Source organism: Halichoeres trimaculatus, unplaced genomic scaffold, assembly GCF_033239565.1.
Source record: "Halichoeres trimaculatus isolate MK-OKI-2021-1 unplaced genomic scaffold, fHalTri1.1 fHalTri1_scaffold_3, whole genome shotgun sequence".
NCBI classification, from domain to species: domain Eukaryota; kingdom Metazoa; phylum Chordata; class Actinopteri; order Labriformes; family Labridae; genus Halichoeres; species Halichoeres trimaculatus.
Window position 1 is genome coordinate 19,169,609 of NW_027437181.1, and position 23,612 is coordinate 19,193,220.

Below are 23,612 nucleotides of genomic sequence, written 5' to 3' on the forward strand. Positions count from 1 at the left end.
CAGTATAGCAAATGTCATTACATAGCTTGTCTTATCAATACTTCTAAAAACAGAACATCAATGGAAATGGAGGCAGAGCAGATTTAATATGGTTCTGGTAGTGTCACATCTTGTAGGTCTAATTAAGCTAAGTTCAACAGAAAGACTGCATGAGGGGAGAGAGGAGAGGAGAGGGTGACCCAATTAAAAACCAAATCGAAACTCTGACTCTCTCTAGTGTTGCTCGTGAACATGAGCGGTAACCTGTGAAAACAAGGAGAACAAGCTTTATTAGTCCCTAAAAAGCTCTGTTGCTGCATTAATATTCCTGCCTAATGAACGTGTCATTTTTTTTCACCATTTCCCTACACTTGCCTGTCTCCGCTCAGTTCATAAATATTGTCTTATTATGATCATCATGACAATATGCAGAAAAATTTCAGAGCCAATTACCAGAATGACAGGTGAAATGGGAGCAAGCTATGAAGAAATGAAGGGTTGCCATGGTGATATAGCCAAAGAATCAGACTAAATGTGTGTATGGTCATGTGACCAATATCTGGCTGAACTGTTGCTCAGGCCCTGCACACCAAAGGACACTTAACCTCAATTGCTGGCTGCAATTGCCATCCAATCTAGCTGAATTTATTTACCATTTGTGTCTGGCAGTCCGACTGGCTGTGTGTCTGGTGCAGCTAAAACCAAACCTTTTAGCCAAAACCCAGGACATTTACAACGCATACTTCTCAAATGAGAGCTCTGGAGAAATAAATATGGAATATTTAGTATCAGTTGTGAAAAGACTCATGTATAGTACAGTAAGGAGAGTGTTTTTTTCTGTTTCAGCTCAGTGACCCACTCCATGATCCAATTATTAAGAATACAATACCTTTTGCATAGACAATGATTACAGTTTCAGAACTTGTAATATGGAATTGGAAATGAAATGACTTGGATCAAAAGTGAATTGAATTAAGGAGCACCTTGGACAAATGTATCTTTTTGGATTGTACCTCCTTGTACCTGAAACAAGGTGAGATACAGCTGTGTCAGTTAACAACAGACTCACACAAATCTCCCCTCAAACCAGAGATGAGCAACACCTGTCCAGACAGTCATCTTACTGATCGTTCCCAGGACGACAAAGTCTGAGTGAGGATGTACTCTAGAAGTCATTTACTCTCAGCCACTTGATTAATTCGGAGCAGAAGAATGAGCTCAGTGGTATCTTGGTAGAGCTACAGAAACCACTCTGTTAGAAATTTTGAATATGTTTATCTGCCATAACAACTGATTAAAAGTCATTCAAAAGTGAAATACAACATACAGCAACGCAGATGTGGTGCTGATAATGATGCTGAAGGGAAGTGTATGGACAGAAATTATACAAATAAATAAATAAGCTCAAACAAATGGAAAAAATCATCCCACCAGAGCAATTACGGATCTAATCAGAGGTTTGTGCTCTCCTATCTCACTCCCATTTGCATCATAACACAGTGTGCAATATTAATTTCCGAGTTTACTGCTTATTGGAAGTGCAAAGTATAAAAAGCCATTAAGGCCCCAAATAGGAAAGCAATTTGCTGTCACATGGATTCAGCTCTATTAAAAAGAAAAATCTTGTTAACCATTTGGAATTAGAGTCATTTGGCAAAAGGCATTCTGCCGCACTCCAGTAAAATAAGTAATTATGCCTCTCTTCCTTCCATCCCTCTCTTTCTTTCATTTGCACAAACGTAGTGGGGAGTAGTGGATGGGGAGAGTGACTGGATGCAAAGGTAATTAAAGTTGTTGGCTATCTGTTTGTTTAATGTAGGGATCAGGCCAGCTGAGAGCCTTGGAGGCGAAGGCAAGATGAGGATCACATCCATTTTTCTGTCTCTGTCTACCAACCCCCAGGCTAACGCTCATCTGGTCCATATATCACCGATTCCAGTCCCGCAATCCACAAACTAAACAGGGACCTATCCATATAGAAAAACTTGCACTGACTATTCCTCTGAGCTTATCTCAGTTTCATTTAGGTTCCAACTGAGTAAAATCTCATTAGTGCTTCTCAGTTGTGGGTTTACTGTTTAAATTAAATCATTTCCTCAGGCAATGATTTTTTTTCAAGATTACAAACTAGGTACGTACTTCAAATATGTGTGGATTACAGCATTAAACAAAACCAGTAAATGTCCTGGCAAGCTTCCAATGTCAACCTTCTGTATATTGGAATACAAACACATTTTAACAAAAGGTCCATCTCAGTCTAAGCCACTGATAAGTTTTAAAGAGTTTTACTTTGGCAGCTGGTTTGTCTTTCACTCTTTGTCTGTTTTCCACTCTGTCCCACCGAATGTACTGCCCACTTCACTTTCTGATTGGCTAGACATCATATGATGATGTGACATTAATGTACTGTGTGTAATGGGTCAACCCTTAACTTATGCATATGACCCTAAAAGTTTCATTTTTTAATCAAACACTTGCTGTAACAGTTAAAAAAGTCTTGTGTTGTAGTTTTTAATCATCTGTATTCCAAATTTTGATGGAAAGTTTATACCCGCTCCAAATATCAGTAATCTGTCTCATGAACCACAAATATTTTGTATTGGTATCAGCCCCAACAAAACACTATCCCCCACACAATTCTAGTGAATAGTTCTTATGAAATCAATATAAAATACTGTGCCAAACCTATTTCCATCACATTCTTACACCAGTAGACTCTAGGTTGAACTTTTGCCCCAAATCTTTAGTTTAGCAGCATTTTCTACACAGTGTCATGACCTCTTACTCATCATTTTCAGCTCAATGGGTAACCTGTGTGAGAGAGGCTTAGCTCCCCTCACTCCTTCATAAGAATGAAAGCCGAAGAAAAAAAAGGGGCGATTTATGGGGTGGCATGTATGGCCTCTTAGGTGTTTTATGGCTGGACCTGCAGGGCCTATTTAGGAAGCGCTGCGTGCTCCGTCCTGACCACAGGTATTGATCATCAGCGATGGCCATGGCGTTGCTGACTAGTTAAAGCCCTGCATGTGCCCTCACAGGGAGATGAAAATGAGGCCTCTGTGTGTAATGATCTGTGTATGAGCTGGGAGAGGAGGCCACAGACACAGAGAGGAGGAGAAATTAAATCATTCCTTTGCTCTTTGAGGAGAGGCGCTGCAGCCAGCCATGCTCGGCTGCTTAATGTGGGATCTGTTTTTGAGAGGAAAATTAAAAAGAGAGAGAGGGAGAAGCCTGAGAGAGCAGAGGAAAGAGAGATAAATGGCTAGATGTGGAGGCGGTAAATGAGAGCATCCTGATGCAGAGAGCTGTGTGCGGATGTCCCTAATGGGGTAGGCTGATGTGAGCTGTCTGGTAGCTGACCACCACGGTTACATTGCCTTCCTGCCTACCCCACACCAGGCCCTTCCAGCACTGAGACGACCACGCTCCATGCTAATTGGCAGAAAACGATGGTGCATAACAAGTACAGAAGAGACATTGGTCTAATTTGAGAGGGGGTGAAACGATGGATAAAATGCCTCTAATCATATGAGGAATTTTCTTGTCTGTGAGGCAGAGCCTGCGGCTTTTTCTCCCTCCCTTGGAGGGCCACACGTCAAGACACACAAGGACAAAGACTTTATATGCACTGGGTTGTGAATCCTAGCAGACAAAAAGTAGCAGCAGCACCTGAATCCACTGACACAAGTTGGACAGTCAGGGAACAATTTTACTCAACTTTCAAGTTTTAGCCACAAACAAAAACCAAATGTATAGAAGTACTTGTTCAATTCCAATGTGAAACAACAAAAAAAATAACCATGTGCTTATTTTGGGAGTAGCTGACAAGAAGTATGAATCAGAAAACCACTATGTCAAAATTGGTAGAAAAATGGGCTGGTTTAAATACAGAGTGACACTTCCACTACAACAGCTCAATGAATCACCCTGAAAAGAAGTGATGGTGGGTGTGAAGTTGCCAATCACTGAGATAAGCTAACAATTGTAAGCAAGCATTGTATTGTTTTCACTGAAGGAAGTCAAAGGCACCAAAAACCTTTGCTGAACATCTTGAAACAAATGGTAACAAAAGAACAAGAAAATGCTAATTTTGTCTCACAACAACTACTTTCTTCGCCATGAGTGAAACACCAGAAGATCTGGGGCCAGTGTAAAGAGATGCCAAGGCAATGAACAACAGGGACCAAACCTCTATGACTGCTCTGCACCCTTTACATGACCCCATGCTCAAAGCCTCTCACTTCAGCCCCACAGGAGTGAGTGCTTGTTCATTTCACCTCAGCGGCCTCATTAACACAGCCCTCTGCCATCATTAAGACGTTTGCAGTAAAATTAATTGAAAGACAGATTAAAAATAAATTAAGAAAAATGCGTTGCAGAATGCCTACGTGCACTTCATAAATCACCGGGGCAAAGCCAGGAGCCGGCTTCCCATAATTAACTGCAGACTATTTATTTTATCCTGACGGTATAAATTAGAATTCAGACACACAGATTATATTAGGGCTGTCTGCCATGCGGAACTGCTGAGGGGTGTGCAGAATATTTTAAGGATACAAAGAGAAGAACAGAAAGAGAGGTAGGAGAGAGAGATAATGTGTAAAAGGCAAACAATATGTAAATGCAAACAAAGCAGAAAGATAACATTTGCGTCCCATGGAGAAAGTATTTATTGAGGCGAAGCATAAAGAAACAATAGACAAAGCAATTAACAGCTACAATCAGGTGCATGATTAAATGAAACTGTAAAATAAATGAACTGTACAAACTATTCCATCCACTACTCATTCGTAGAAACAGGATACATTCAAACTGAAAGTTCAGATAGCATTTCTTGTATTCATATGTCTATACTGCAATCTGAAGCAGAGCCAGTGACATAACTCTGCTCAGGAAATACTCCCAGGCATCCTCCACTTGCCTGCTGTATCACTACCTGGCCACTTCACATGCAAATGCAGACTAAACCTCTCCTGCCAGTCAGCCATCAGACCCCCACACTCAGACACAGAGACAGACACAGATTCTTAGTCTCTCGCCTGCTGTCGATGCATCACTGTGTGCTACAGTCAGTGTAAGCCACACACTGCCTCCTCGTGGGCACTGTGCCCAGACTGGCAGAGAGCCAGACCCGCTCTGCCAGACTGGACTGGCAAAACGCTGCCTTTCTCTCCACACTCCAGATTCCCTGCACATCCTTTCATCAGAATGCCTGTGGGCCTCTCCTCCTCCTTTCTCTGTCTTTATTCTGCACCACAGCTGAGATCCACACTTTGAAAGTATGCCCTCCAACCAGAGAGAGGGAGAGAGAGAGAGGAAAAAAAACAACACTGCCACTACAACTGCTGGGGAACAAAATAAAGCACTGACACATTTGAATGCTTGGTTATTATGCAATCACACTGAAGGCAAAACCAAGTTATCTATAAACAATGTTACATCAAGGCACCGCACCAGGTACCAGGTGCAGAGTGCGGGAGAATGAACAAGCAAAGAAAGCCTCGAGATGTATTCTTTTTTTTTTTTTTTGTAAAATTTTATGAATCAACACAAAAGGATGGAATTTGAGCCTCCTTATTTGCAGTTGTTACAGTGACAGATATGACAATACAATATGGAGCTGCCAGCACAATCTGAGATGTTCTTCATAGAAGAAAGAGTCTGATATGATCTGCAGTGCAGCCCACAGGCAATGGACAAATCTCTACTTATAGGACGTAAACAAAACTACTGAACACAAACAAATACACCACACATATTGAAATTCAGATGTCAGTAGTAGAGTATACACAGAAGAACATAAAGACAAACATAAAGACCATCAAAAACAAAACAAAAAAATCTAAAAATGAATTTTAAATTAGTTGGTATCCTTCATTTCATTTAACTGGCCCTTTAAGTTAATGTATACCTCCAAAAATTCCTCAAACTCATTCAATCAATGACAAATCCCTGCAGTAGACCATGATTTTGTTTTATTTGCTTCAGTTTAAATTTTTAACCCAAAATTTCTGTTGATGCTTTTGGCCCCATGGACAATAATCTGTGAGAAAAATTCTTGTGGACACAATAAGACAATCTTGCAGAGTTTCTTTTAGAATTAAGTACTTTTCTGCTGTTTGTTATGCAAGTCTACCAGAGTCCTACTGTGACAGCCTCTCAGAGGGAGGCTTGTGCACCGTGCTGCTCCCAGCACACAATCCATTTAAATCCTACTGTTTCACAGGGTTACATCTACTTCCCCTCTGAGTGCGATGTCAATTTTAGCCCCATGTCTGTAGTGTGTATTTGCTTTTTGATTTGGAGACCCTTATCATGCCTGTGTTTTTTTACAGGTCTTCTGGGAGGCAGTATGGAGAGGCAGACATTGGACTGTGAACAACCTGTGCTGTTGAGGGCTAGCTGCCCGGCTTGTTGTCTGTTATCACGAGCATATGTTAAGAGCAAACAATGGTCCAATACTTCTCTCTGTCTGATCATCTATCAGCACTGCAAAAACTGAATGTCAAACTACTGTTTGTGATAAAGAAATGCTACAAATACAATCATCATCATCTTTACCCAGCTGCTGTTAGCAGGGTTTACACCCCAAAATAACAAGCAGGTTTTTACAGTCATAGCACGTAAAACAACCAGTCTGACTCAGATGTATAATTTTGTTTCCCTGGTGAGTAAAACGCCTTGGAGGCAAGTGCATACGCAGCAGTCATGTTTGTTAAGATACATGGCAAAAGCTGGCCTTTTTTTTCTCAAGCACCGGAAAAACCAGTAAATCACCAGCAAAGAAAATAAATATATACTTATTACATTCTGCACACTGCATATATTCACCTCCTTAACATATTGCACAGGCACAGAGCAAATGTGGAGTGCTGCACACGGGCAAAAAACATGCCATGAAAAATGACAGCAGGGAGGGGTAACTGCAGACCTGGAGTATAATAGTGCGGTGGAGCGGAGGAGAAATAATCATACCTAGTGGTGGGGGATGAAGGGATGTGGGAGGAGCAAGAGGAAGATGAGTCTGTACCCTGTAGCAGGGAAATGGAGCTCCACTGCTAGGTGCCTGATTCCCCAATAACGCTGCACAAGAGCTCCCTTCAGCAACAGCAGGCAGGTTCTGTACTAGAAATACAATCTCCTGACATCCGACTGCCACAGGAGACAATTACAGATACTGCAATATTGGTCAGTGTACAATTAAGTAGGAACTCACGTACCAGCTACAACCACACAAAGAAACATGTTTATCAAAAACAAAGCAAATTATCGGGAAAATTTGGGAAACGACACCGCTTTCCAGCTGGCTTCTGCCCTTCACAGAATTCTGATTAGGACTAATATCAGCTTGCAGTTCTCTCTGTGGCCATTGGGTGTCTCTCTTTCACTTTGCATGGCTGTAACGCTCTCTCACCAAGTGGAGCTCCTCTGTTCCTGAACTCCCATCCACACATAATATATACACCATCATTTGAAAATGGCAGCTTTTTGAAAATTCACCTTGATTATCAGACATTAAAAGTGACTTCTCCAGAGCTGAGTGTCTGGCTAGGGGGATGGCTGCAGACGGCAGAACAATGCAGCAGGCTTGATATTAATGCCTGGCTGGGGTGTGCAGGGAGGAGAGAGGAGCCAGCCCTTTGTTCTCTCCTACAGCCAATTATTTTTTACGTGTGCCTCTTTTCAAAACAACAAGAGAGAATTTAATTTTAATGCACTATCTGGAAAAAAAAAAAACATCTACAGTATTCTCAAACAGAGATAGGGACTATAACATCAGCAGTTCAGCATATATACACACACTTCTGTATGAGGCATATACATACATACAGACAGAGGTTACCGAGGAATGATATCAACCCAAACACACACAGAAACACAATCCTCCTCATGCAAAACACAAAAAATATTCCTTCACACCCCAAACCAAAGCACAACTGTACACAGACCTACCTGTATAAGAGAGAGACCAAATAAGAGGAGAGACACAAAATAAAACCAGGGTTATATCATTATACAGGAATATGGTGCAGCGGTGGGGTGCACGCTTACATGTGCATACCCAGGACATGATGATAAGAAAGCACACAGTAAAAATAGCAAGGATTCCTGATCAAATGGCATGAAAAATAAAAACCCAGGATTGCTGTTGGTAGGTATGTGGCCAAATATTTTTCTAATTGGAAGGGCACTTTATCTTGCTGTCAGAGAAGCAGTAAAAAGCAGTGCTGTTCCCAGAAGGAGAGAAGCACAGCTTGCTGGCCTTTTATTAGTGCTGGAGCTCTGATATATGCGTCTGCACCAGGCTTTCATCAGGAACAGCTCCGTAAACACACACACACACACACACACACACACACACACACACACACACACACACACACACACACACACACACACACACACACACACACACACACACACACACACACACACACACAAAATTACATTACTAACCAACCACACTGAAAACAATATTAAACATTTTGGCTGCTGTATTTTCTCAACATGCAATCAAAATACAAACAACAGAAAATTACTGGCAAGGAGTTTCCAGAACAAATGGTAACCAGGGTTGTTTTTGTGGTTTACAGGTTAACACAGTAATAACACATCAATGGGAATACTACACAATAAAGCATTTATACATCCAGAAAATAATGAGCTGTTTAAATAGTAAAAAAAAATGCTCAGTACAACTAGACAGTGTAAAATGGTACTGTACCAACCAGGCACTGTAAAACCATTAAGTCACCAGAGAATAGGAAAGCACAAAATTCAGCATGCACTCTCAAACACTGCAGCATAAACTCTTACATATGCAGTTCATGCAAAGCCAGTTTTTGCTCACAAAGGGATTTCAAACTGACTCATACAGACAGACATACAGGCACAGACAAAGAATGGAAGACAGACAGACAGACGCATGCGCATACACGCACATACACATTTACAACACACACACATACACACACACACACACATACACACACACACACACACACACACACACACACACACCCACGCTCACAGCACACAGGCTAAATTAAATTTCAGTCCTTGGGCAGACAACTAAACTGCTTGTGTGTGGGACCTACTCTGCAGCACAGCAAAAGCAATTCTCTGTAGATGGGGAAATTAAAGGGCAGAATCCAGCCTGTTTATGGCCCTCACTCTTTCCTCCTCTCAATCAAATGTTTTATTAGCAATCATTTGGTCCTAAAAGTCATGTACTTGGTGGGCAGCTGGTGGGATGACAGCAGCCCGTCGGACAGACACCACCGCTCCAGCTAATTCCATCCCCAATTACTTACACCTGAGAGTGCAAGATGCTCTAAGATAACCATGTTTCCAGGAGAGAATGCTTACCTACACTTTATGCTGCCATTACGCCCATACTTTCATTCTGTTTCCTGAATAACCCTCAAAAGTGGTTGTATAAGGAAGCACATGATTGATTGCTAAGTAGCAGCTGACTGTACAGAACATGTTTACCGTGTTTTGTAAAAGAAATAGCCCAGCAGGCCAAAGGGTGTCTGGAACTAGCTGAGCAAAGAATAAATATATAAAAAAATATTTTGATCCTACAAAGGGAATAATAATGTGAACAAAATGCAATAAATAACACAAGAGTTTATTGATCCACTATGGAGAGTGCTTTACCTTGTAAAATCACTGTGAGGTTCTGTTGGCTGAGGGCTGAGCAGTTGGAAGCATTGTACCTGCTGATTGAAGCAGCCATGTTGTACAACTATGCATGTAGCAGCAGGATAGTCTCTTCAGTCTGGACTGAGGGAGGAGAAAAAAGAGCAATCAGTAACATATAGTTACCATTTGTATTTCATATTCCATCTTCTTCCATAAAAAAATCACTCAGCTTTTCACAGCACTTATTCAGGGTGTGATTTTAGCAAACACATTGTAAGTTAAAAACACAAATCACTACTGATTAAATAGGTAAATAAAAACAAACATGAAACAGAGAAGAATAGGGGTAAGATGCAGTTATTTACTAGTCCAGTGGTGTCTGTTGCTGCTGTAAATATGACGTGCTTCTCTGTGCACGTTCACATGCATGTGCTGCCCCCCTCGATCTTTCTCTATATTGTATCACTGAGGCATCTCTTTCTACCCCACAACCCCCACCCTGCTCTGTTCCTCTCTCCTCTGGTGTCTGGAAGCAGTAATCTGTTCCTGAGCCAGCGCTGCTAGGATTAGGCAGTGACTGCAGATAGGATATATGCGTCATTAAAGCAGAGAGCACAGCATTGCAGGAGGAGAGAGACAAAGTCAACAAAGGTGACACAGAGACAGAGGAGACAAATAACAGACAACCACATGTGCTTCCCCATCCTTTCCTTTTCTGTCTCTCTCTCTCTCACACACACACACACACACACACACACACACACACACACATACACACACACACACACACACACACACACACACACACACACACACACACACACACACACACACACACACACACACACACATATGAATAAAACAAAAGTAAAAACCTCCACTGTACTTTGCCAAATACAGACACGTCTCTGCAACAGCTCACATGCATCGAGTCTCTTTCTTTCTCACAATCTCCTAAACCCAGAGTGAATATCAATAATATAGAGTTGTTGTAACAGCCCAATATGTTAAACCTGAGGCAATATAAATTAAACCAATGGCACTAATGCAATTATAACACATGATGGACAGACAGATCTTAATTCCTGATACTTTTTTGAAGAAGTGTTGATGAGGGGGGCTTATATAAAATGCTGCAGATGTACTGTTTTTCATGTATTTTTTCATATTAATTATCAATGAAATTATCGTAGTTCTGAATTATAAACCAATGCAAGTTTTAGTGGAAACATATTGGCTGGTTAATAGCAATGATATGTGTTTAAGTGTTCCCTTTCAGCTATTTGAAAATTGCATTAGATTTTACAGGTGCAGATGAGGATTAAAGCCAGTGAAAAAAAACCCAAAAGTCAATTTTTTTATTACTATTTTTCTGAGAAAAAAAGTCAGAATTCTGAGGAAAAAAAGTCCAAATTCTGAGATTAAAGTCAGAATTTTTTTTCAGTGGCTCTTATCCTCTTCCGTAACCTGGAGTATTTGAGTAACGTCTACAAAAGGAGAAGTCAAACTTTATTTCACCATTACACACCATGAGCAGACTTCTGACTTGTTACAACAAATCCTGTTCATTTCAACTATTATAATCTTGAAGAAAATCATAACCTGTAACTGTGGTTTTATAAAGATGAGTCCACAGAAAGTCACACTGTAAAGTGTCTACCACAGTCAAGACTCAAGATCCCTCTATTTGTAGGCTTTCTTCATAAATTATGTTTTCTGTGCGAGAATCTGCAAAGATCCTTATCAAAAAAGCAAACATGCTTAAGTTGCATTTTCAGATTTTTAGCTTTCTTGCTGGCTCAAACAATGATGGCAATCAAACTTATGTCAAATCTATCTGTTAAATATAAAGCCTCGAGATTGTTAGCTATGCTAGCATGAAGACAGCAGGTAAAGGGAAAAACAGCTAAGCTTTATGAGTTCAAAATTGTAAGAAAAAACAAATAACAAAATGGGTATATTCTTTGTTCAAACCAAAAAAGAAAGAAAAAAAGTTGGTGTATTAACTCAAATGGTTTAGTACATTCTGGTTAATGGGATGTGAAATACATGTGAACAAGATCAGAAATTGTTTTCTATGTTTGACTTATCAGCTGTCACTTCCTGACCAGAGCCAGCTTATAATAACTGGTGTGTCCACAAAACATGCATATGGTATGTTTGCACATTTCAAGCCAAGTGTTGCTGACTATTTTTTTTTTCCACTTGGCATTTTCCTAGTGTTGATAAAAGCCTAAAAACCACCGATGTGTAAAAGTGATGCATTTCAAATTGTCAGGCTTGTTCAGCACACAAGTCGATGTACATTTACAATAGAAAAAAAAGAGACATACGGAATAAAAGAAATGAGTAAACAATCTCAGAACTATTTTATAGAGAAGCAGGCTTAGAGGTAAGAGTCCAAACTTTTTTTATCTTGATGTCACTGATGAGGAAAATTTAACTGTTTAAGTAAAGTGACCTTTACCTACAGTTGACTGGCACAGGTACCTCTACATTATTAAGCCAAGCTTTAATCCAGGTAGACTTCTTGACCTAAGTATCATTTTATGAAGGGTTTCAAAAAATAGATAGACTGGCACCTTTAATTCTTTTTTTAAAGTGGCCTTTATGGGTGTTAGTATTTGATTATTGACTGATCAGACATACAGCATTCCAAATCTAAACGGCCCTGCTTTGAGTATGAGTTTAACTTTTATAATAACAACAGAACACACTTGTTTGTTTCTCTTACCAGCTTTTTTCTAACTTTGCTCAATTGTAACAGGCCATGCATAATTTTAAAGTTTGTTTCAGAAAAGGCTCTTCAAAAATGGCCACACTGTGCAACAGTTTTTGGATTCTGAACAGTACAAACTAAAGTGCCTCTGGCTAAAAGCCTCTCCGAGTGTGATTATTTTTTGCCCCAGGTTTTAGCAACAAAGTTGATAGTTTGTTACATGTTGATGTGTTACTCAGATTGAATGGTCAAGTAATTGTTGACACTTTGCTGGCCTGACTCACTTTGATGCCTCAGTCGCTGCCTCCATACGCACCTGATACCTTATAGCGACCAACTGCATCTAGGGTAGACATTAAACAGAGAAAAAACATAGACATAATTAGGCATTTTACAAGAGTTTAAAGAGAGAAATCAGTTATCCAGGCAGGTTTTGTCTTCAGGCTTCTGCTGCTCTAAAGATGGTTAAGGGCTGTGATGACAACATGCAAAGAAACTAACGTTTCCATATGAATCAAAAGGACTTTTGGGGGGACCAGTGAATGTACTAAGTTATGAGTTTTCTTTTGAAAATCTGTTTTTCCACTTTAAAATGATAAATGTTATTGGTCACTGAATTAAACACGTAATACAAGTACAACAACCATGTAAGGTTGGTAACTTTAGTGCTGAAATATCATACAACCTGCTACTGTGCACTGAATCTTTAAAAAACATGGCGTTTGTTTAAGGAAAAAGTCTTGTGGGGAAAAAGTGAAGTCTGACTTATTGTTCAAAAAAAGGAGACCTCTAAAATCTTCCTAAAGTTTTATGGATGGTCTTACTTGGTGCTGGTCATGGCGAACAACTCAAGACTCAAAGAGGGGGGTACGGCCTTTCAGTTATCACTGCTGCATTGCAGTGTTATAAAAAGAGCTACACATATACAGATAGCACTACAAAAGTGAATTCTGGATCACTTTATGTAAATGTGGACTTTCATCCTAAATATAAAGCATTACTTCTTAGCACATTTGAAACAAAAAGCCTGACAAGTATGCTGAACTCCTTTTGGAATACAGAACCCTTCACTTTCGTCAGTCTCTGCAGCCTGTAGAATATTGCCCATAACTTCATGTTTATCTGGTGCATGTGCATCACTACTAGACACAAGTCAAGGCAAATCCCTTATCCAAATGCTGCTGACTTGGGAAGTCTCTTTAGAGTGCTAGATACAAATGAAGTTTAGACACAGTTTAACACTTTCTAGCAAGGTTTTAATGAAAATCAAAGCGGGTAAAAAGTTTGTAAAACTAGTGGGAGAATCCTGTCAACAGTTTCTGAAAGAGCAGAAGGGAGAAAGGGAAAATAGGCAATGATCTGCAGACTAGCTACGGCAGCACTGTGAATGTTTCAGTCAACAATAGTGAGAGCAGCATTGAAATGACAACTCAGGCTCTGACTGAACAACACAAACAGAGTCTGCCCAGAGGCCCAGCAACAGGTGACACAGACACCATCAATCAACACAGTCAGGGACCCAGATTGGTCAGTGCCGTTTTTTTTTTCTCAAGGGACGAAAACAGGCAGAATTTTTTTTTTTGAATACATGTCGAAAACCCCAGTCATCCATCATTGAGATCCTGGGTTCATTTTGCCTGTCACTGTGACTAAGTGCCTGTTTGTCATACAGACCATGTGTGTCTGTTGATTTCAGTGGACATACATTCTGTCTGTAAATGACTTTTTTTCATTCGGTGCAACAGCAAGAAAAAACTTACTTTTTGATAACAAAAATATTCTGACACATTGTGACTCCAGGAGGTATGTTTTTTTAAGTCAGATGTCAACAGCAAAAATGATATTCTAAATCAATATCAATCAAATGATCATGTGTAGTAATCCAAAGCTGAAATGGAAATGTTTCGATGTGCATTTTGAGCAGAAATGTTTTTCCGCTTGAAATGCACTGTTTGGGATGGATACACAAAGCATGATGGGTTTGAGGCCTGGTGCAGAAATGTGGACCAGGCAGTGAGCACCGTACCTGACTTTGGAGTTCCTGGGCCTGCTGCATCCTGCTTTAAAGCATCTTTTGGGTGTGCTCCACGTGGTTTTGCTCCTTTGGAGATCCAGATGGCTCTCCTGCAGTTCAGCGGCAACTGAGAGATCCTCGCCTCTGGATGTCCAGCTATTGAACCACAAAAGGAGGCAGGGCAGTGAGAGAAGGAGAAAAATCAATCCAGTACACAGAGCCTATCCTCTCTGCACAGCAAACCTGCTCACTGTGTGGCTGAGCTTGAGATGCACCATGGCTCCCCATCCTACTACACAGATTCCCAGAAATAAACCACTCTAGGTCCTGTCCAATTGAAGGCAGGCCTGGAGTGGTCCGCATTTACCAACTTATTCTAAGTCAAAGGACTGCAGGATGAAAGAATGATATTTTTAAAATCCCGTTATCCATTAGCTCAAGAAATCATTTAAACATTCACAAAACACAATTATCAAAAGCACAGATGGGTTTCTTATTTTACAGCATTTTCAGTGAAAAGCACAGATGCACAAACATTCAGCAGAAGAAACAACACAGATTTTCAAAAGCATCAAAAATGTCACATTATAAACATGATTACCATTTATTTTAGAATTTCAGTTAAAAAAGATGTAAAAGTAAAATTTACAGCCCAAACTCAGCAGGATGCTAGAAACACTACAAGTTATAGATTAATTATTAAGTACTGAAGTGGTACAGCCATGGAACAAACAATGGGAAAAGGTGAGACCGAGCCATCCCTTCAAACAGGCAACATACAGTTAGGTGCTCAGAAAGTGCTCCGGCAATAATAGCCAGGCCACTAATTAATACAACCTCGCCGCGCTAAATCACAAGAGGGATAGGAATGGAGGAGGAGAGAGAGGGAGAGTCCAGGATGAAGAGAGAGAGAGAAAGAGGAAGGAGCTGGAGAGAAAGAAGGGAGGACATTAAGAGGAAGACAAACACACCTAGCTGCTGGTTTACTTGGACAGAGGCTTTAGTCTGATGTGCTTGATGCAGCCGCAAAGTCATCGTTGTCATCGAAGAAAACAAAGGCAGACAAGATGGACACCCAAACAGGACAAGTCGTTTTAAACCCTCTGTACACGGACAAGCAAATACTCCAAAAGATCAACCAAAAGCAATAATGAAAAGCATCTGTCTCCATTTCTGCCCAGTTCAAAGCACTGCTAGGTCTCCATGTCCATTTTTGTCTTCTCGTAAACCGTCAGACAAAAGAATCCATTGGTAATTCCTGAATTAAAAACACAGATTATGCAGAAATCCATTTCACGGAATCGCTTAAAACATGTCTCATCCGTTAGCACTCTCTTTCTGCATGCGATCCACACCGATAACCCTGGTCCTGCTTTCTTTCCCTCACAATCGCTCCCTCTCTCTCTATTCTCCCCTCCTAAACTGATCAATACTTCATTTAAATCATGACATTAGCACACTACTACTGGAAAAAAAAGAGGGCGAGAACAAATGGAAGGAGCCTCTTATGCTAAGTGACAAAGTAACTGATGTTAAATGTCAAAGAATTGCAACAGAACTTCAGATTATTATGTGAAAAACAAAGACAGAAATATGTGTGCGGGGGCTGTGCTGCTGTTTTGGTTTGAGCTCCTGAGCCTCACACTGATCAATACACATTTAAATCCAGGCTGAGAAGAGCTATCACAATATCTCGTCTCATCAGAAAAAGGCAAACACGCAATCCCAATTATCATCTCAAATGACTAGTGTCGAGGGGACACATGTTGGATGCTGATAGAGGCATATTTCATATTTATTCAGCAGAATTTTTACATTAGCACCTGAGCGCATAATTGCCTAATATATATGCACACTCACACTTTTATCTATTCACATAATTCACAATGAGCACAATCAATACTACCCTCTCCATACCCTGGTCCATGCTCATAAAGTGCGTCTGCATTAGATCATATAATAAGCTGGTCAGAAAACCCCAAAAGAGCCTGGCTAATTTCCTGGCGGTCATTGAAATTGCAGGCGAGAGTTACTGGCTAATCTTTCTGTTCGTCATTAAACCCGGATATTTACCTGAGCAGCCAGCGAGTCACGGGCCTGGTGAGGGAGCAACGCATCTCGATGAGAGTCTTTGGTTAGTCTGATCCCGCCGCGATAACTGTGGAGAAGCCGATCAGGTCAGGTTTTCTCCATTGCGAACCTGGGTGAACAGAGGCGAGGACAGGAGGAAAGAGAGAGAAGAGAGGGGCAGACCGTAAGCCAAACACTATGCGAGAAGTGGTGGAAAGTCGATCACTCTGGGGAACATGCACTTACATATAGTCTGGCGCCAATGTCAACCAATGAGCAATTAGGCAGACAAGACTAAAGTTATTGATCGGGGGTTCAGGCTCTTTTCTCAGGGCTAACTAGCCTGCCTGAGGTTGTGTGATGGCTGCTACAGCTGTGGACTGCAAGACAGGGAAAAGCAGTTTAAGAACATGTGGGAGAAAGGGCAGGTCTTCCCCTCCTCAGGCCTTTGGCTCACAAGCTGAGCACTGGGCAATATCACTGGGGATGTTATTGATTGCCACATGCCTAACAAACCTTAATCTCAACGCAGTCACTGAGAGAAAGACCAGTACTTAGAAAAATGTAAACATCCAATCAAGGCTATTTCAGGAAGCAAAGAGTCTCGTCAAAGCATCAATGACAATTTCTCAGAGCTTTTAGTTTCTGATTTTCAGGATAATCAGAGTTTAAAGTCAAGGAACAAACTGAAAAGAAAATCTTATTTAATGGTGGCAATGTAAAATTAAAGAAGGAAAAAGGTAAAATGGATCTTAAATTCTAAGCAGTTAAGAAAACTGCCATCTTCACAATGAGTTAATTATTAATATGAGGCTTTAAAATATGTAACAGACTTTATACACTTGTGTGACCTCTTCAGAGTGGCAGGGCAAACAGTGATCCAAGAAATTCAGTCAATAAAAAGTCTTCACTTGAGAAGTCAACATTTTATGCTTAAGATCACAGAAGTTCCAAAAGAAAAAAATGTTGAGCTTCTTTGGAGTTATTCTCCTTCTTCACTTTTTTTTTCATTTTTACTTCTTAAAAACTCACCCCCTCCAGATTTCTGCTGGACACACAGTGGACAACACATAGAGAGCAGGTTGTCATAGTGGATTGAAACCCAGACCTCTGGGTAAGCCTCACTAATTACACAGCTAATACGTACAACTTAAAGATTAATAATGTCACAAATAATGGTACAGAAATCTTCTCTGCACATTGTTCCCACTTTCTCTTCTGGGTTCTTGCTCTTTCCATTGATCTTTCTTCCGCTTCCTTTTCCTTTCAAGACAATGGTTTAAACACCCCAAACTATAACAAGAAGTGTTTTTTTTTTGTTGTTGTTGTTTTTACTGTCTTTTCTATTTATCAGTCTTCAAACACAGCTGTATCTCAAACCATGCTCTTGTGTTTACTTGAGACATAATGTGCTGTGTCACAGTGTTTGTTTCAAACTGCTTTTGTTTAATAGGCTTTAAGTTGTATCACTTGGATAAGAAATACTCAGTTTTAAAAGCTGACAGGGCTTTAAAAAGTCCCTTAAGCTAAGTATGGCATGGGTGTTTGACAAGTTTATCAAGTATTACAATCTGTGATTGTGTAGGAGTGCTGGTCTTTTTTTAATCTAGAAAAGTAATGGGCATATTGTTTAAAAAAACAAACATCTTTAGTTATTTTACTCAGTGACATTTAGTAAAAGATACAACTTAAAATTTAACAATATATTCTGCCGATTATTGAATACTAAGTTTATTAAAGACCCTGTGTTACAGCAATGTTTTAATTTTTAATCCTCCTTTTTTTTATCATGTTCCAGATATATAAAAAATAGAAATCTGAAAAAAACATGAAGTGAAGACGCTGTTCCAGAGACAGTTAGTAGTAGGCAAGTTATTTAAGTTTGTAGTACCAAGCCATGACTTTTACTGCTTCCCACTCTGAATACTGAGACTTAAAGAGAAGTATTCTTTAGCAACTTAACTTACCGAAAACAATAGTGATCTTTACAGCATATATGCTTTATGTTCAGCCCAAACAGACTTATAAACAACCTAACCATTAAATGCTCAAAGGTTTGACAGCACGGAATATTTTGAGAAAAGAAAAGTTGCTGATACAGTGAATCTTGTGCCAGACATCACATAAAAATTACTTTTAATTAATGATATTCATCACAAAATGACAGCACTCATTATTACAGGATTTAGAAAATGCTCTTTAAACACATGAAAATAAACAAGCATTGTATGCAAAGGAATTATTTTGCCCTTTAGATTGGGCTTGTGCCTCTGTCTGCAGTCTTTGTATGTGTTTTGGAAATCAATTCTGATATTTAAAAAAAAGAGAGGCATGATAATGAAAGGGCACAGAAAAAAAATACTCTCTCTGAGGCAATCGCTCATTCCTTACAGCTTCTATTGCCTCTGCATCAGGACACCTTTAATATTTGGACTCTCCACGTCATTCTAGGCTAAATCCCTAGCAACCACCATAGCAACATGCTCTGAGTTCTACGTGAAATGCATGGCAATTTCCCTCCTGCCACCAGCCAGGGGAAAAAAATCTGAAGAAAGAGACTGATATGCTCGGAAGACCAAAAATTAAATGAAGCAAAGGAAATACAACAAATTCTTCTTCTTTAAAAAAAAGATGAATAATCAGATGGTTTTGTCCGTCAAATACAAAAAAACATCAGTACTAACCATACACTTAATTTAGCATGCAGGCAAAGGGCTCCAAACCAGAGTGTTGTATTTACATCCGAGAAAGAAACCAAGCTGTTACAGATTTAGTTCAGGTTTCCTTGTTCACTCCCGTTTTCAATGAGAAAGAATATCTTTACCTAATACAACCATGACCTTGTGCAAACATCAAAACGACAGTGCTCTGAGACTTTAGTCTGATAACTGCAGATTGACAGATGCATTTATGTATGCATTTGTATTTTCAAAGTATCTTCAGTCAAAAAGCTTGTATGCCAGAGACTGTAGCTTCTTCAGTTACTTATTTTGACTTTAAAATGAACGAAAAGTGTTAAGTTTAACTAGATGTGTAACAGGAAAGAGGTCTAAAGTGTGGACTTTAGATGCAGTGTTGTTAGCAGAACATGTTCCAAGGGATGTTTAAATTAGAGTATGGTCACATATTTTTTTATCTTTTATCTGGATAAGGAGTGGATCCCCTGCCAGATACTGCAGTCTTACTGCCATGTTTCTACAGTAACGGAAAACAAAGTTAACATAGTGTACGTTACACAAAAATGCACTGTTTGTAGGAGTGAGAAGAAGACCATGTTGTTGACCAAAGACTTTTAAAAGTAAAATCTTGGCAAATTGATTAAAATAAGTAAATGAACAGAAGCTTCTTATCTGTGTTAGCCCCAGTCGCTTCACTGACAGGAGGGGTGAGCAGGAACATTGTATCTTTGTTTATCAGACTCGAGATCTGATTAGGGTACAGTTGCTATGAAGTAAGAACAACTGTCAAATCTATCTATCTATCTATCTATCTATCTATCTATCTATCTATCTATCTATCTATCTATCTATCTATCTATCTATCTATCTATCTACCTATCTATCTATCTATCTATCTATCTATCTATCTATCTATCTATCTATCTATCTATCTATCTATCATCAGCATAAAACATAGTGTCAACTTGTTTGTATCTTTAGTTAGTTGAGGTGGATATGTACAGTGAGACATGGGTAACGTTGAATAAAGCCAAGTGGTGAGATGAGGCCCCTATACAAAACAAACTGTACTGATAAACCTGCCAATATTCTCTTTTGCATTACCACATGCTCACCATACATCACAAATGCATAGCTCAGTTGAGGAAACACGTAAATAATATTTGTAAATACAGGCAGTGAGTGAATGAGACATTTGCATGAATGCTTGATCAATGCTATTTTACTGAGACTGTTTTGGATTTAAATTCAGCACTTAGACTCTGCCAAGGCCCAGCAAGCCAATGTAGGATGAATATTAGATCATGTTTTACGTGTAAAAGCCATTCAAAAGAGGGTATCCCTTGAAACACTAAGAAAAGATACGCTGAATGCATGAGTATTTATTGCCAGTGGGGGCGAAAACACACTCACGAAGGTGATCTGAGTAGCTATTAAACAAGTGCTGAGGTGACCTCTGGTTTTAAGCGGCTGTATCTCTGACAGCCAAAGCAGCACAGGCTATCCTAAATGGATTTCCTAAAATTTCATTCAGGAAAATGATTCACAGGCAAGGTTGTGTGTTTCTGAAATACACTGGGCTGCTTGAGTGCTACTCTGGTGTCCATGGTTCAATGGAAAGCCAAGAGGAAAAAAAACCAAAAAAAACACATTTGTGAAGATGAACGATAGAAATGGAGCAACAATTACAAATCAAGATGGGATTTGTATGAGAGTTCATTTGAATATGGCTACCTTTATGAATCACCTCATGATCCATTTACTACATTTTTTAACATCCAAATGAAAGTTTGGTGACCTAAAGGAGATTTCAATCACAGAGTACTAAGTTCTACATATCGGGATCGGTTGGTTATTGTTTGATATAGATGTAAAATGTAAAATGTAGGTTAAAGGTCTGGACCACAATTAAAAACTATCATTTTTATACAAAGCCCAACTACAGTTTCTTTAAGGAAGCAGCTGCACTCTGTAGACTGAGAGCTGTAAAATTCATTTAGCCACTGTATACACAACAGAGCCACCCTCTTTTTGGCCAGAGAGATGAAAAAGCAGTGTACATTTTAATGAAAATGTAAAAAAACACCCTTTCCTTGACCCTTTAGCCTTTGAAGTGACAAGGGCTTTGTGAAGCAAATTGTAAGGAAGCCTCAAAGCTGGGCCTGAATCAGCTAGATTGCATCCCATCTTAAATGCAATTAATGAACCTCACAAAGGGGGATTATGCTGACAGGATTATTTTCAACAACAATGCAGCACCCGCAGCCAATTACACACACACACACACACACACACACACACACACACACACACACACACACACACACACACACACACACACACACAGGCACGCGCGCGCGCACACACACACACACACACACACACACACACACACACACACACACACACACACACACACACACACACACACACACACACAAACTATTCAAGCAAACTCCAACCCTCTTTAATTCAAGCAGATAACAGCTTTCTAACCACTAGCATAGTCAAGTGTCCACTGAACTGACTGCTGCAGTATTCATTTCACCATGACAGTGATTTTAAGATTTCATTAAGTTTTCACTTTATCAATTTATATTTGTCTAGTGCTTGTATCATTCAATTTCCAGTGTGTGTTTGTCTGCCACTCATCTCGCTTTGGTCTCACCTGAAAGTGCAGAAATGGTAACTCAATCAACTCCTCTAAACTTTGAATAACAACAGGAATGTTCGCCCCCCTCCAGCATTTGATCCCAAACCCCTGACAAGGATCTCAAACTGTCTGCAGGCAAATAAGAGCTGTCTGGTACTTCTCGGGGCAACGCTAAATCAAATTAGTGAAAGCAATGTTAATTTCAAGCAGCATTTCATTAAAAAGGAAAAGATAATCAGCAACAAAGACTCCATGTCCTTCTGACTAATCTAATAATGCTGCGTTTGTTTGCTTTAATCACATTTAACGATTAAGAAGCAGAGACAGGACTAAGTCATGTAGACAGAAGGATCTTATAATCTGCCTGTCATGGCCACCATCTGATTTCCTGCCATTCGTCACAGTACGGATAGAGGGATGGGCGAGTGGTGTGTCAAACAGTTGAAATTTTGTGATGTGCACTAGCCTCAGGATGGGACTGTTAGTCTTTAGAGAAGGGTGAAAGAGACAGCTCAGGTATCACCTCACCTTTAACAGCTGCAGGACTGACTAACATGCCTTTTGGCTTTGAACTCCTGGGCCAGGATGCCAGAAGAAAAAATCTTCTAAGGCAAAGCAAGAGTTTAGAAGACATCTGTAGACTGTTAAGTTCTGTTCAGTCATTTTTCCATCTTACCATTAAAATCATGCTTTTAAATGATCCAAGATAATAAGGCAACCTTTACAATATATGGTGATGTTATCTAGTAAAAGAGGCCTGGATCAAACTTCTTATTTTTTTTTTATACTTAATGTTAAACTTAACTCAGTTAAGTATTTCCTTTACGGCAATGTCTCTGGTGAAACTACATAAGAAAAGTATGCTTGGAGGTTCAACATTACTTAATTCTTCTACTTGGAAAACAGTTTTAACCATGTTCTGTTTAATGGTTTCACTGATTAGATTTCTATTTTTCTCATCACCCATTTTGTTAAATAAAAGTTTTTACACAGTCATGTTTTGATGTGTCTCTCCAGCAAAACAAATGAAAACCTGTGAATACACATTAGTATAAAACAAACACTACAACTCATCTGTACAGATTTTGTGGATTTTGTCAGAAGTTGAAATATATGACAAAATCTTGCCCTTCTCCCTTCCATACTGCTCACTGTGAAACTTTGTTCACAATGTAAACAAAGCCTCTTTCTGACTGCATGCTGTAAATTGCTTCACTAGAATCTGACCTGGTGGCGGTAGTAACAGACATTACAAATAATTACACAGAAAAGGTAAATCTTTAAAAAGTAACTCAACTGTTGGTCTTCTTTGCCCTTGTAGCTCATATTGAGGTGTCAGCGTTAAATGGAGTCTGTTACAGAACCAGCAGAAAGCTCCTCACATTCAGCGAGAAGCTATTTTTGGTGACAATGTTATAGAAACCTAAAGTTATTTGAAATTTAGTAATCCAGTGTATTTAGTATACAGCCAGGAGGCCACGTTTGTTGTGGTGAGTGTGCTGTCTGGCATATTTTGCTGAATAACGTGAATTTTGTGGGGACTGTTTCTGCAACTGGTTCTGTGAAGGGGAGAGTTTGCTGAATACAGAATAGGCAATGAAAACACTTATGTTGAATCTTTTGGGGAAAAAAAAAAACCTCATCACATCCTCCTCCCTTGGAAAACATTAAAATAGCTCATTCCTCATCAGTGGCTACCATCACTTGAATGGAATCAATCAATTGTGTTCCGCTTGGCTTTGCTCTTCTTTGCTCTTCGTTTCCAAATCCAATCTCTTCCATGTCATCTCAGAGCACATTTATAAGAGCCCAGCCTCTTGATTATCTCCCTCCCGCGCTTCAACTCCCCCG